The sequence below is a fragment of the Schistocerca nitens genome, chromosome 2 (genome assembly GCF_023898315.1).
Source record: "Schistocerca nitens isolate TAMUIC-IGC-003100 chromosome 2, iqSchNite1.1, whole genome shotgun sequence".
Lineage (NCBI taxonomy): Eukaryota > Metazoa > Arthropoda > Insecta > Orthoptera > Acrididae > Schistocerca > Schistocerca nitens.
In genome coordinates this window covers 376,760,837-376,772,691 of record NC_064615.1, presented here as the reverse complement: position 1 = coordinate 376,772,691, position 11,855 = coordinate 376,760,837, and the positions used below count along the sequence as shown (strand labels likewise).

Genomic DNA, 11,855 nt, shown 5'->3' with positions numbered 1-11,855 from the left:
TTGAGTAGTCCCCGCCCGGAGATCCGAATAGGGGACTATTTTACCTCCGGAATATTTTACCCAAGAGGCCGCCATCATCATTTAACCATACAGTAAAGCTGCATGCTTCAGAAAAAATTTGAAAATTTGAAAACAGAGGCTCACCATAGTCCGTTATGTTGTAATCGTGAACCATAAATGAATGGACCTTCATTTGGACAACAATGAGGTCTTTATTGACTGTGTGCTACCAGTACACAAATTCAAAAATTTACCTAGTTTCTTGGAGTAAACATTTACGATATATGAGCATATGATAGCCTGATAATGTCTCTATTTGTTGTGTCACACTTATTGTTCGTGGACTGATTCCTTTGTAATGATTCCACCGCGTATCCATAATAATAACGGGTATGCATGAACACGTAAGTATTTACCCCAGTTTATTCCAGCGCCAACTTCTGGCAAGTTAACAGAGCTATTCCTTCGCCGTAGTTGCTGGAGTTTCACAACACAAATTTGGGAGCGTACGCCTACATACGTACGTTACCACCAGGATATTGTAGGAGTGCAAGACCAAATGAAACGGTTTAATCTGTATCATTAAAGAAAAGTTCTTTCATTTGTCATTTGCTGTAGTTCTCTTAGCGTTACAATCACCTGTTCTGTCACATCAGATTTTGTTTCGGTGAGAAGCACATCATGTGGCGTGCAGCGCTCAGTTATTCAGCGTGGGAATCTGTGCTACGCAGAAACCCTCTCAAGTTTGCCACGCTGTACACTATCGATTGTTACAATCGCTTTCAGGCTCCTGTCGAAATAATCATTTTTATTAGAGAGATTACTATTCCCCTTTTTACTAAAATATGAGAAAAAATTCAGCACACACTGTTTTTAATGTTGTTGCAGTCTTTAGTCAGTAGTCTGGTTTGATGCTGCTCTCCATGCTACTCTATTCTCTGCAAACCTCTTCGTTTCCTAATGACTGTTGCAACCTAAATCCGTTTTAGCATACTTACTGTATTCATCCCTTGGTCTCCCTCTACAATTGCCAAATTAATGTTTCCTTGTTGCCTCAGAATGTGTGCTATCAACAAATTCCTGCTTTTAGTCAGGTTGTGCCATTAATTTCTTTTAACCCCAATTCGATTTAAGAACTTGTCAGTCTCTCGATCTACCCAACTAATCTTTAGCATTTTTCCGTAGCAACGCATTTCGAGTGCTTCTTTTCTCTTCTTGTCTGAACTATTTATCGTCCATATTTCACATCTGTACAAGACTGCACTGTAAACAAATATGTTGATAAAAGACTTCCTAACACTTACATTTCAATAAATAGTTGTAAATTTAAATACGTAGTTCTTCTCTTTCAGAAATGTTTTTCGTACTATAACCAGTCTGCATTTTATATCCCTTCTGCTTCAACCAGCATCAGTTATTTCTGGGTTCGTGAAGTGTTTCCACCTTTGGCCATGTGAGAGTGCGTAATGCACCCAAGAGCACTGTCAAACTTGATCGTTTTTGTGGTCCAGAAGTTATGGTGTGGAGAGGCATAATTTCGCATGGCCATACCGAAATCCAAATCTTCTAACACAGTACACTCACCAGTCAAAATTGTAATCACATTGTACTCCATTGTCACGCGCGTCTTCTCAGGGATACATTCGGACCTGACTTCATTTTTATGGGTGGCAATGCATGACCGTATCGAATGCTGCAGGTGCACGTCTTGAGAGACGAGAGGATAGTCCGCGAATGAACTATCCTGCGATTTAAACCCCATCTAGCAGGTGTGAGAAGCATTGGGGAGATATTGTAACATGGCAACACACACCAACGAACATCCACAGTTGTAAACCGCGCTGGTGGAGGAATGAAGCGTCCAACCTCAAGAACTCCTTGCCAATGTTATGGGCAGCTTGGGAGACGTTACAAAGCCTGCACTGCCGTCCCTGCTGATCACTCACCCTATTGTGAACCATGTCCCGCCTTTTGTGATGTCCAGGGGACCATCATAAATAGCGGTGACTTCATTCTCATTATAGTACTGACTCCGTCTTCAGGCCACGAGTGGCCTACCTGAAACATCCGACCGCCGAGTCATCCTCAGTGGAGGATGCGGATAGGAGGGGTGTGGGGTGAGCACACCGCTCTCCTGGTCGTTGTGATGGCATTCTTGACCGAAGCCGCCAATATTCGGTTGAGTAGCTCCTCAATTGGTATCACGAGTCTCAGTTCACCCCGAAAAATGGCAACAGCGCATGGCGGCCTGGGTGGTCACCCATCCAAGTGCCGACCACTCCCGACAGCGCTTAACTTCGGTGATCCCACGGGAACCGGTGTATCCACTGCGGCAAGGCCGTTGCCATTCTCTTTATAGTGTATCAATAAAATTGTTATTTATTTTCGCCTCTCTGCGTATGTCATTCAGGTTCCTTCTGTACTATACTGTAGCAGTTCTTTTACGTATGGTGTATGTTTCATCGAGCTATGTAACTTGATAGTGGCACATCATGCGAATGTTACTTTCGTCCTTAAATTTTACACACCACGGAACATTCATATAACAGTAAAGTCAAAGAAATTCATGTTATGTACCAAACTTACAACTTAACATACAAACATAAGAGGTAATCAGTCGATGAAGTAATGCCAGTGAAGCAAATGCGATTAGGAACTCGATGTGTTCGGGAAAATCATACTCAACGCCGTGATGGATCTCATTCGTCTCGCCCGACCATACCACGACGGTGTGGGATTGTACAGCCACGCCATTCGCCTTGAATCAGGTAAAATGTTTGCTGCAAGGCGGGAAACCTGACGGACACTGCGACTCTGTAGCACCAAAAAAAAAAAAAAAAGGGTTTACATTCGTTACTTGCAGCAGGTCCCTTTGCTTTACACGACGGCCGGGGCTCCACGGAGTGCGAGCGCGGTTTCTTGACGCGGCACTGACGCCCTCAACGACAACGTTAGACGCAGTTGCGACTCCACGTCGCCTTTCCAGGCGAGTGCCGGTTATGCGTAGAGTATCAAGGTGCACGTAACTACCTTCGAAGACTCCAAGGCGAAATAACGTTGCTACATTCCTCATCATCATATGGGCCCACCATCTGGCGTAATTGCACTGGGCGCCACTGAGTACAAAACATGACCAGGTTTCGTACAGCCAGTAGTTTGGAGCCGGCCGCTGTGACCGAGCGGTTCTAGGCGCTTCAATTCGGAACCACGCGGCTGCTACGGTCTCAGGTTCGAATCCTGCCTCGGGCATGGTTGTGTGTGATGTCCTTAGGTTAGTTAGGTTTAAGTAGTTCTAAGTCTAGGGGACTCATGACCTCAACTGTTAGGTCCCATAGTGCTTAGAGCCATTTGAACCATTTGAACCATCGCTTCGTGGGGCCTGCGCCACATTCGAACACTAACATCTGCTCTTTCCAAGTGAAATCGGGGCTTATCTGACTAGGCCACAGTTTTCCAGTCGTCTAGGGTCCAGCCGATATGGTCACGAGCCCAGGAGAGACGCTGAAGCGAAGTCGTGCTATTAGCAAAGGCTTTCGCGTCGGTCGTCTGCTGTCATAGCCCATTAACGTCAAATTCCGCCGCATTGTTCTAACGGTTCCGTTCGTCGTACGCACATTCGTTTCTGCGGTTGTTTCAGGCAGTGTCGCTTGTCCGTTGGCACTGACAACTCTACGCAAACGCAGCTGCTCTCTGTCGTTAAGTGAAGGCCGTCGGCCACTGCGTTGTCTTTGGTGACAGGTAATGCCAGCAGTTCGGTATTCTCGGTACCCTCTTGACACTGTGCATCTCGGAATATTGAACTACCTGAAGATTTCCGGACTGGAATGTCCCATGCGTCTAGCTTCAACCAGCATTCCGCGTTCTAAGTCCGTTAGTTCACGTCGTGCGGCCATAATCAAGTCGGAAACTCTTTCACGTGATTCACATAAGTACAAATGACAGGTGCGTCAATGCACTGCATCTTTATAACTTCTGTATGTGAAACTAAGTCCAGGGGATTGATGAGCTCAGTTGTTAAGTCCCATTGTGCTTAGAGCCATTTGAGTAGTTTGGACAGCTGGCGTTCTATCTTTTACACGTTATGGCCACTGGCCGTGCGCTATCTCCGAGATCTCTGTGCCGTTATCTTTCAACAAGGTACTGCAAGACCTTGCGTTGGCGATGCTGTGCTGAACTATGTCGAAACAGGCGACCACCTGCTGCCCTAGCCAGCATCATCTCCACATTGCCTGCTCACTCCTCATATATGGATATGGGTTTCCGTGAGACTAACACGCCATCAGTCGCCAGCAACCCCGATTCATGGACTCTGGAGTTGAAGTAGCATGAAATAAAGTCATCATATCAGTCATCCAGGCTCAGTTCGACTCTACGCCCAGCCGGTTCAGATCCGTTGTTGCTGTTAGAGGCTGCAGCTCTGTGTACTAAATTCTGCACTCTGTATACCCCCAAATCACTTACAAGTAACTGCAGTTCCAGTGTTCGCTTTCCTTGCTGGTATTGCAGTTGTAATGACCATCAGCGTACACTGCTGGTCAAAAGCTATATACGAGGAGCGTTCAATAAATAATGCAACAACTTTTTTTTGTTTGTAAGCAGGTTGGTTTTATTAAGGATTCCAATACACCGCATCATTCCCCACTCTTTTGGCTACAAAAGGTAGTGTGTAAGTGTAGGGACGAAAACCTCAGCAGTTTGGGCCCTTAGGAATCCACACACACACACATTGTCACGGTCAGACTCGTCACGCACAAGCAATTTTGCACAGATGGTCCTTCGTTGCTCTTTATTGTCTTCTGTTTGGTGGCGAGGAACCAGTGGGTAGTGGAAAGTTCCTATGGGACCAAACTGCTGAGGTCATCGGTCTCTAGCCTTACACACTACTCAATCTAACTTAAACTAACTTAAGCTAAGGACAGCGCACACACCCATGCCCTACGGAGGACTCGAACTTCCGACGGGAGAAAACCGCGCGAACCGCGGCAAGGCGCGGCTACCCCAAAAATGATTCAAATGGTTCAAATGGCTCTGAACACTATAGGACTTAACATCTGAGGTTATCAGTCCCCTAGAACGTAGAACTACTTAAACCTAACTAACCTAAGGAGATCACACACATCCATGGCCGAGGCAGGATTCGAACCTGTGACCGTTCCGGACTGAAGCGCCTAGAACCGCTCGGTCACAGCGGCCGGAGCGGCTAGCCCGCGCGGCGAATTCAGCGGGCACGCACATTTGAGCACCACAGCTGGTGGACGAGTGTGTCAGCTCTGCGAACACAGTTGAGCAGCGAGGTGTTTGATTCTGATCCGTTGGTCACCGCGAATGAGTATGTCCGCATGTTCCAATATTGCAGGAGTCACAGCTGCATGCGGTTGGCCGACACACGAGACATAGGACAGGTTTGCGTGACTTTGTTGTGATGACGACAGACGCCTAACCCTACGACACACCGTGCTTTTGAACACTGCCAGGTCGCCGTAGGCATTCTGCAAGCGCCAATGACTATCTGCGGTGCACTGGTTTTCCGTCAAAATAAACTCAACGACAGTTCTCTGCTTGGAACGTACCTTCGTTGCAGACGCAATTTTGAAGGGGTCGTACAGCGCGTCACCTCTCGTAACTACATTAAATTGTAGGAACTGAAGCGGGAATATTGCACGATGTCCCACAACAAATTTCGTATTTTTTCAACCGAAATTTGCCGTGAAAAAATGTGTTGCATTTCTTATTGAACGCCGCTCGAACTTCAAAAATGGTTCAAATGGCTCTGAGCACTATGGGACTCAACTGCTGTGGTCATTAGTCCCCTAGAACTTAGAACTACTTAAACCTAACTAACCTAAGGACATCACAAACATCCATGCCCGAGGCAGGATTCGAACCTGCGACCGTAGCAGTCGCACGGTTCCGGACTGCGCGCCGAGAACCACTAGACCACCGCGGCCGGCGCTCGTACTTCATTTCAGTGAAGTGAAAACTAAGTAGACCAATAAAATAAATATTCTCTCTCTGTCGTCGAATGCAATACAGTGTGGTTTAGATTTTAGCCTCTAAAAGTATTCACCCCTTGCCCTGAGTACAGCTACACAAAGTCATGGTATTCCCATCATCTGTAAATTATTGAACTTTAGATAACGTCAGTTTTCACTGATCTCCCTGTCAATTTCAACCCCTAAGAGTTCAATGGCATTTAAGTCAGATGACTGACTTTGTCGTTTCACATTTTTCAGTTGCTCACATTTCTCTTTTCTACTGACACACTCTGCACAATTTAGAAGCACCTCTAGGATCACTTTGCTGCTGTAGAACAAACCCCTTCCTGATTCAAAGCTACAATTACAGCACGTTTTTCAATCCCAGACTCCTGCTTTCATCCCATTAGTAGGTAATATGTTGTGAACGTGATCAGGAATACAGACACACAATGTACTATAAACGAACACGAACTGTTTGCTACACAGCCAGCAGAAGGAATGAAGCCTATTCGACCGGAACCGTCTGTGGTAAAGCCACATGTGTTGTTATGAATACTCATCTGCGCCTCTGTAGGCGAACAACCAGTCAAACACACAACAGAGGAGCTTTCTCTGAACCTATTTATATTAGCTGCATTATCAGGATGTGGACATAACAGAATATTCAAAACGAAATCCCTGTTTCAATCGCAAATCCATAGCTGTGATAGGTAATCGAAAACTTTTGACCGGTAGCCGCTTCAGGTGGTACCCCAGTGTTCATCAATTTGGAACTGCCCCTGTTGCTGGTCAGCATCCCCCCAAGACGAAGAATTAGTCGTCAACGTCCAGTTCATTGCCCTTCCCAGGCTCCTGACATTAATCCACTAGACTTTTTACGATGGGGACACGTGAAGTTGTGACATACGCTACTCTGGTTCAAGAAGCTAATGACCTGGTACAGCGTATCCATAATGCTTGTGCAGCTGTGTGACAGAATCAGGTATCATCGAACTGCTTCGACGGTCCACGTTGAGGTGTACCCGCCCATGCTTTGCTACTAATGGTGAGCTCTTTAACTACACTCCTGGAAATGGAAAAAAGAACACATTGACACCGGTGTGTCAGACCCACCATACTTGCTCCGGACACTGCGAGAGGGCTGTACAAGCAATGATCACACGCACGGCACAGCGGACACACCAGGAACCGCGGTGTTGGCCGTCGAATGGCGCTAGCTGCGCAGCATTTGTGCACCGCCGCCGTCAGTGTCAGCCAGTTTGCCGTGGCATACGGAGCTCCATCGCAGTCTTTAACACTGGTAGCATGCCGCGACAGCGTGGACGTGAACCGTATGTGCAGTTGACGGACTTTGAGCGAGGGCGTATAGTGGGCATGCGGGAGGCCGGGTGGACGTACCGCCGAATTGCTCAACACGTGGGGCGTGAGGTCTCCACAGTACATCGATGTTGTCGCCAGTGGTCGGCGGAAGGTGCACGTGCCCGTCGACCTGGGACCGGAACGCAGCGACGCACGGATGCACGCCAAGACCGTAGGATCCTACGCAGTGCCGTAGGGGACCGCACCGCCACTTCCCAGCAAATTAGGGACACTGTTGCTCCTGGGGTATCGGCGAGGACCATTCGCAACCGTCTCCATGAAGCTGGGCTACGGTCCCGCACACCGTTAGGCCGTCTTCCGCTCACGCCCCAACATCGTGCAGCCCGCCTCCAGTGGTGTCGCGACAGGCGTGAATGGAGGGACGAATGGAGACGTGTCGTCTTCAGCGATGAGAGTCGCTTCTGCCTTGGTGCCAATGATGGTCGTATGCGTGTTTGGCGCCGTGCAGGTGAGCGCCACAATCAGGACTGCATACGACCGAGGCACACAGGGCCAACACCCGGCATCATGGTGTGGGGAGCGATCTCCTACACTGGCCGTACACCACTGGTGATCGTCGAGGGGACACTGAATAGTGCACGGTACATCCAAACCGTCATCGAACCCATCGTTTACCATTCCTAGACCGGCAAGGGAACTTGCTGTTCCAACAGGACAATGCACGTCCGCATGTATCCCGTGCCACCCAACGTGCTCTAGAAGGTGTAAGTCAACTACCCTGGCCAGCAAGATCTCCGGATCTGTCCCCCATTGAGCATGTTTGGGACTGGATGAAGCGTCGTCTCACGCGGTCTGCACGTCCAGCACGAACGCTGGTCCAACTGAGGCGCCAGGTGGAAATGGCATGGCATGCCGTTCCACAGGACTAAATCCAGCATCTCTACGATCGTCTCCATGGGAGAATAGCAGCCTGCATTGCTGCGAAAGGTGGATATACACTGTACTAGTGCCGACATTGTGCATGCTCTGTTGCCTGTGTCTATGTGCCTGTGGTTCTGTCAGTGTGATCATGTGATGTATCTGACCCCAGGAATGTGTCAATAAAGTTTCCCCTTCTTGGGACAATGAATTCACGGTGTTCTTATTTCAATTTCCAGGAGTGTATTTCCGGTGATGTGGAATCATATCGTCCTATAGCAAGTAATCAGTAACAATGATTCGAGCGACATATCTTCAAAGGAATGTTCTATCTTCTTTTGTTTCCAGGAATTATCCCCGACGCTAGTTGAAAATGATTAGAAACCCATTATGTTTCCGTCGAAGGAGGCGGCACAAGTTTACGAATCAGAGTTTCTGGAGCCTCGCGCTTAAATTCTATCCAACCACGGTGACTAGTTTTATGTAGTTCTTGTCGCTTCTTCAGGAGAACGTTGCAAAAGTTCCTTCGCTGAGCTCACAGTAGAACGCGTTTCCTCTAACTGAGCTAGCGTTTCGTCTCTAAAAACTAGGTTTTCGATCGATTATTAGAAGGTAACCTTTATTATTACTTCAGTATCTTTGCTTATTACATGAGTACTCGTGTAACTTGAGAGGGAGCAGCTTAATGTATTCACCATCGTATGAGTTAGGTTAGTTAGGTTAGTGTTGGTTTAACGTCTCGTCGACAACGAGGTCATTAGAGACGGGGCGCAAGCTCGCGTTAGGGAAGGATGGGGAAGGAAATCGGCCGTGCCCTTTCAAAGGAACCATCCCGGCATTAGCCTGAAACGATTTAGGGAAATCACGGAAAACCTAAATCAGGATGGCTGGAGACGGGATTGAACCGTCGTCCTCCCGAATGCGAGTCCAGTGTGCTAACCACTGCGCCACCTCGCTCGGTATCGTATAAGTGGTAGGACCAATGAAGAGCACTCAAACATGTGTTATCTTGTTGTCCGAGAAACTAAGACGCAGCCATTACGGAGGGGGTGGGGGTGAGGGAAGCCAAACGACGGCAGTAAACAAAGTAAACGCGGTTTTCTGCCTGTCTCTCCAGAGATAGCTTACGGTCAAGGTGCAGAAGCCTACCAGCTGAGAGGAAAACCTGGTGGCCTGTAAGAATTTCCGTCAACAAGCTTTCAGCGTGATACCGCGAAGCACTGCACAGAGTGGAATGCTAGATAACAAAGCACAAGAACTAAAATTAATCATGCTTGAAAGCCTGTTTGCTTAGCTGTACCTTTACGCAGAAACAATTCAACACATATTTCGTCCACACGTTAGTATGATGTCAGCGACTGACACTCCGAAAGCGTGTGCGTGTTCGTGTTGATAACGAACTAAGCACAGGAGTGGCCATTAAGTAAATGAAGTAAGAGAAAAGTTTGTAGTTTCTAAAGATGAATTATTGCATACACGACGGGGATAAGACGTACACTGAAGTTGACAGAACTATACTTACATGGCAAAAAGAAATTAAGGTAGATTAGAGTTTAATGTGACATCGGATGTGAGGTCACTGCAGATGGAGCATAAATTCTGATTTGACTACAATGAAGAACCAGCATCCGTATATCCTATTCAGAGAAACTATTCCGGCGTTCCCATTAAGTGAATTTGCCGAAAGTTAGAAGAGGAGCCAACACGCCACGTAATTCTGCATATCTCATAGACGTCATGCAAGGAAATCCTAGTGTTTCGTTAGAATTTGGTGGAGGATTAATACGTAGAGTTAATAGGTACGGTTCGAAACTCTACTTTGATGAAAATACTCATGTTTCTTACTTCAATTAGACTCGAAAGAGCCGGCCGCGGTGGTCTAGCGGTTCTGGCGCTGCAGTCCGGAACCGCGGGACTGCTACGGTCGCAGGTTCGAATCCTGCCTCGGGCATGGGTGTGTGTGATGTCCTTAGGTTAGTTAGGTTTAAGTAGTTCTAAGTTCTAGGGGACTTATGACCTAAGATGTTGAGTCCCATAGTGCTCAGAGCCATTTGAACCATTTTTAGACTCGAAAGATGTTGTTATCTTTAAATTTTAATGTATTTTTTTAACTTCCGAAAATATTGGCTGGGAGTGCAGTTAATTTTCATCATTAACTATATGCCTCTATCAATGATATAACATTAAAAGTACCCTTTTATATACAATACCCGTAAATAATTGTTGGAAAAGTAATAAATAAACATTAACAGTGTAAGAGCGTTGCCTTTCGCAGCCAGAGTCAGTTTCAGTAAAATTTTTCTGGCTGTGTGACTGCGTAATGATGTGATGAAACTAACAGCAATTCTGCTCCTGTTGCAAACAGCCTTCATCATCCTTAGAAAAACTGCATACTGTTGTAGAACAAGGACGTAACGACTCACCACGACGCTGTCACACAGGCAGAAGAATTTTACTAAAGTAAACACAATCCGATCATTCTTACAGTCACAACACCTGTAATCCTCGACTGCCATGTCAATGTATCATAATATGAATTTCGAATCATTTTGAATTGCCAACTGCGTAAGTATCGTGCAGGTAACAAGTATAATGATTCTTAGTTCGATTTGAAAGCCTCCACCATAACAGCGTCGCTGCTAGTCATACGATTTTGGCAGCCGGATTTCTAGTGGGTTTAAGAACATAGGAGACACTATCGTCAGCGAAGAACAGATAGCATTTGGACGTGCCGCTGTAAAGTAGATGCTATTTTCATACTGAAACAAATGATCGAGAAAGAGGGAAATTCAATTTAGAAGTTCACACGGTCATGTTCTTCGATGTTTAAAAGGCGTTTGACTGCGTAAACAATAAAATGCTGTGGTAAATTTTGATCAGAAAAGGTTTTGCAAATAATTTAGTAAAAGTGATCAGACGTCTATATCAAAACACTACTGTGTTTATTGACACAGCGAATCAGCTAAAAGCGCCACCAGTTAAGTCAAAGATAGGAGTTAGAAAATTTAGCTGTCTTTCCCGAGCACTTTATAGTATCAATGTGGACGAGGTCATAGTTAGATGAAAACAAATTTTGGAGTGTGGTATAACGCTGTCAGCGCAGAATAGAGTAAGTAGTATTTTATATCCAGACGATGTTGTTATTGTGCAACAGAAAGAATATAGTTTAGAAAGGGGGCTACCCATGTTAAGAAATGCAGCAGAAGGATATGGGATCTATAATATCGGCACAGAAACCAAAACTACTGTCATTTCTGGGAAAAAACACAATATGATCCAAAATTGCGATAAGTAGCAAAATAACGGAGCACGTATCAACGTTTAACTATCTTGGATGTGAAATATCTCCAACAATATATCGCGACATGGAAAGAAAAAATTACAGACTTAAACATACGAGGGGCGTTCAGAAAGTAAGCTCCGATCGATCGCGAAATGGAAACGACTATGAAAATCCGATAAAGCTTTGCACAGATGTGTTGGGTAGTGTCTCTAGTATAACCCCAGTTAGCATCACGTCGCTCTTCTCATTTCTGAGCTCGCAGTGAGTGCGTAAAGATGTCTAGAAAATAGTGTCTGCCGCCAAGTACGAGGGCCTGGTGATAAATTTCGCCTGAAGCTATGCAGCTAACATTACAT

The 11,855-nt window shown here is 46.2% G+C and overlaps 1 pseudogene; it reads right to left on the bottom strand.

The window, feature by feature from the left end:
• Positions 1–2,228: 2,228 nt before the first annotated feature.
• LOC126238100 (5S ribosomal RNA) lies at positions 2,229–2,346 on the bottom strand (annotated as a pseudogene).
• Positions 2,347–11,855: the final 9,509 nt, after the last annotated feature.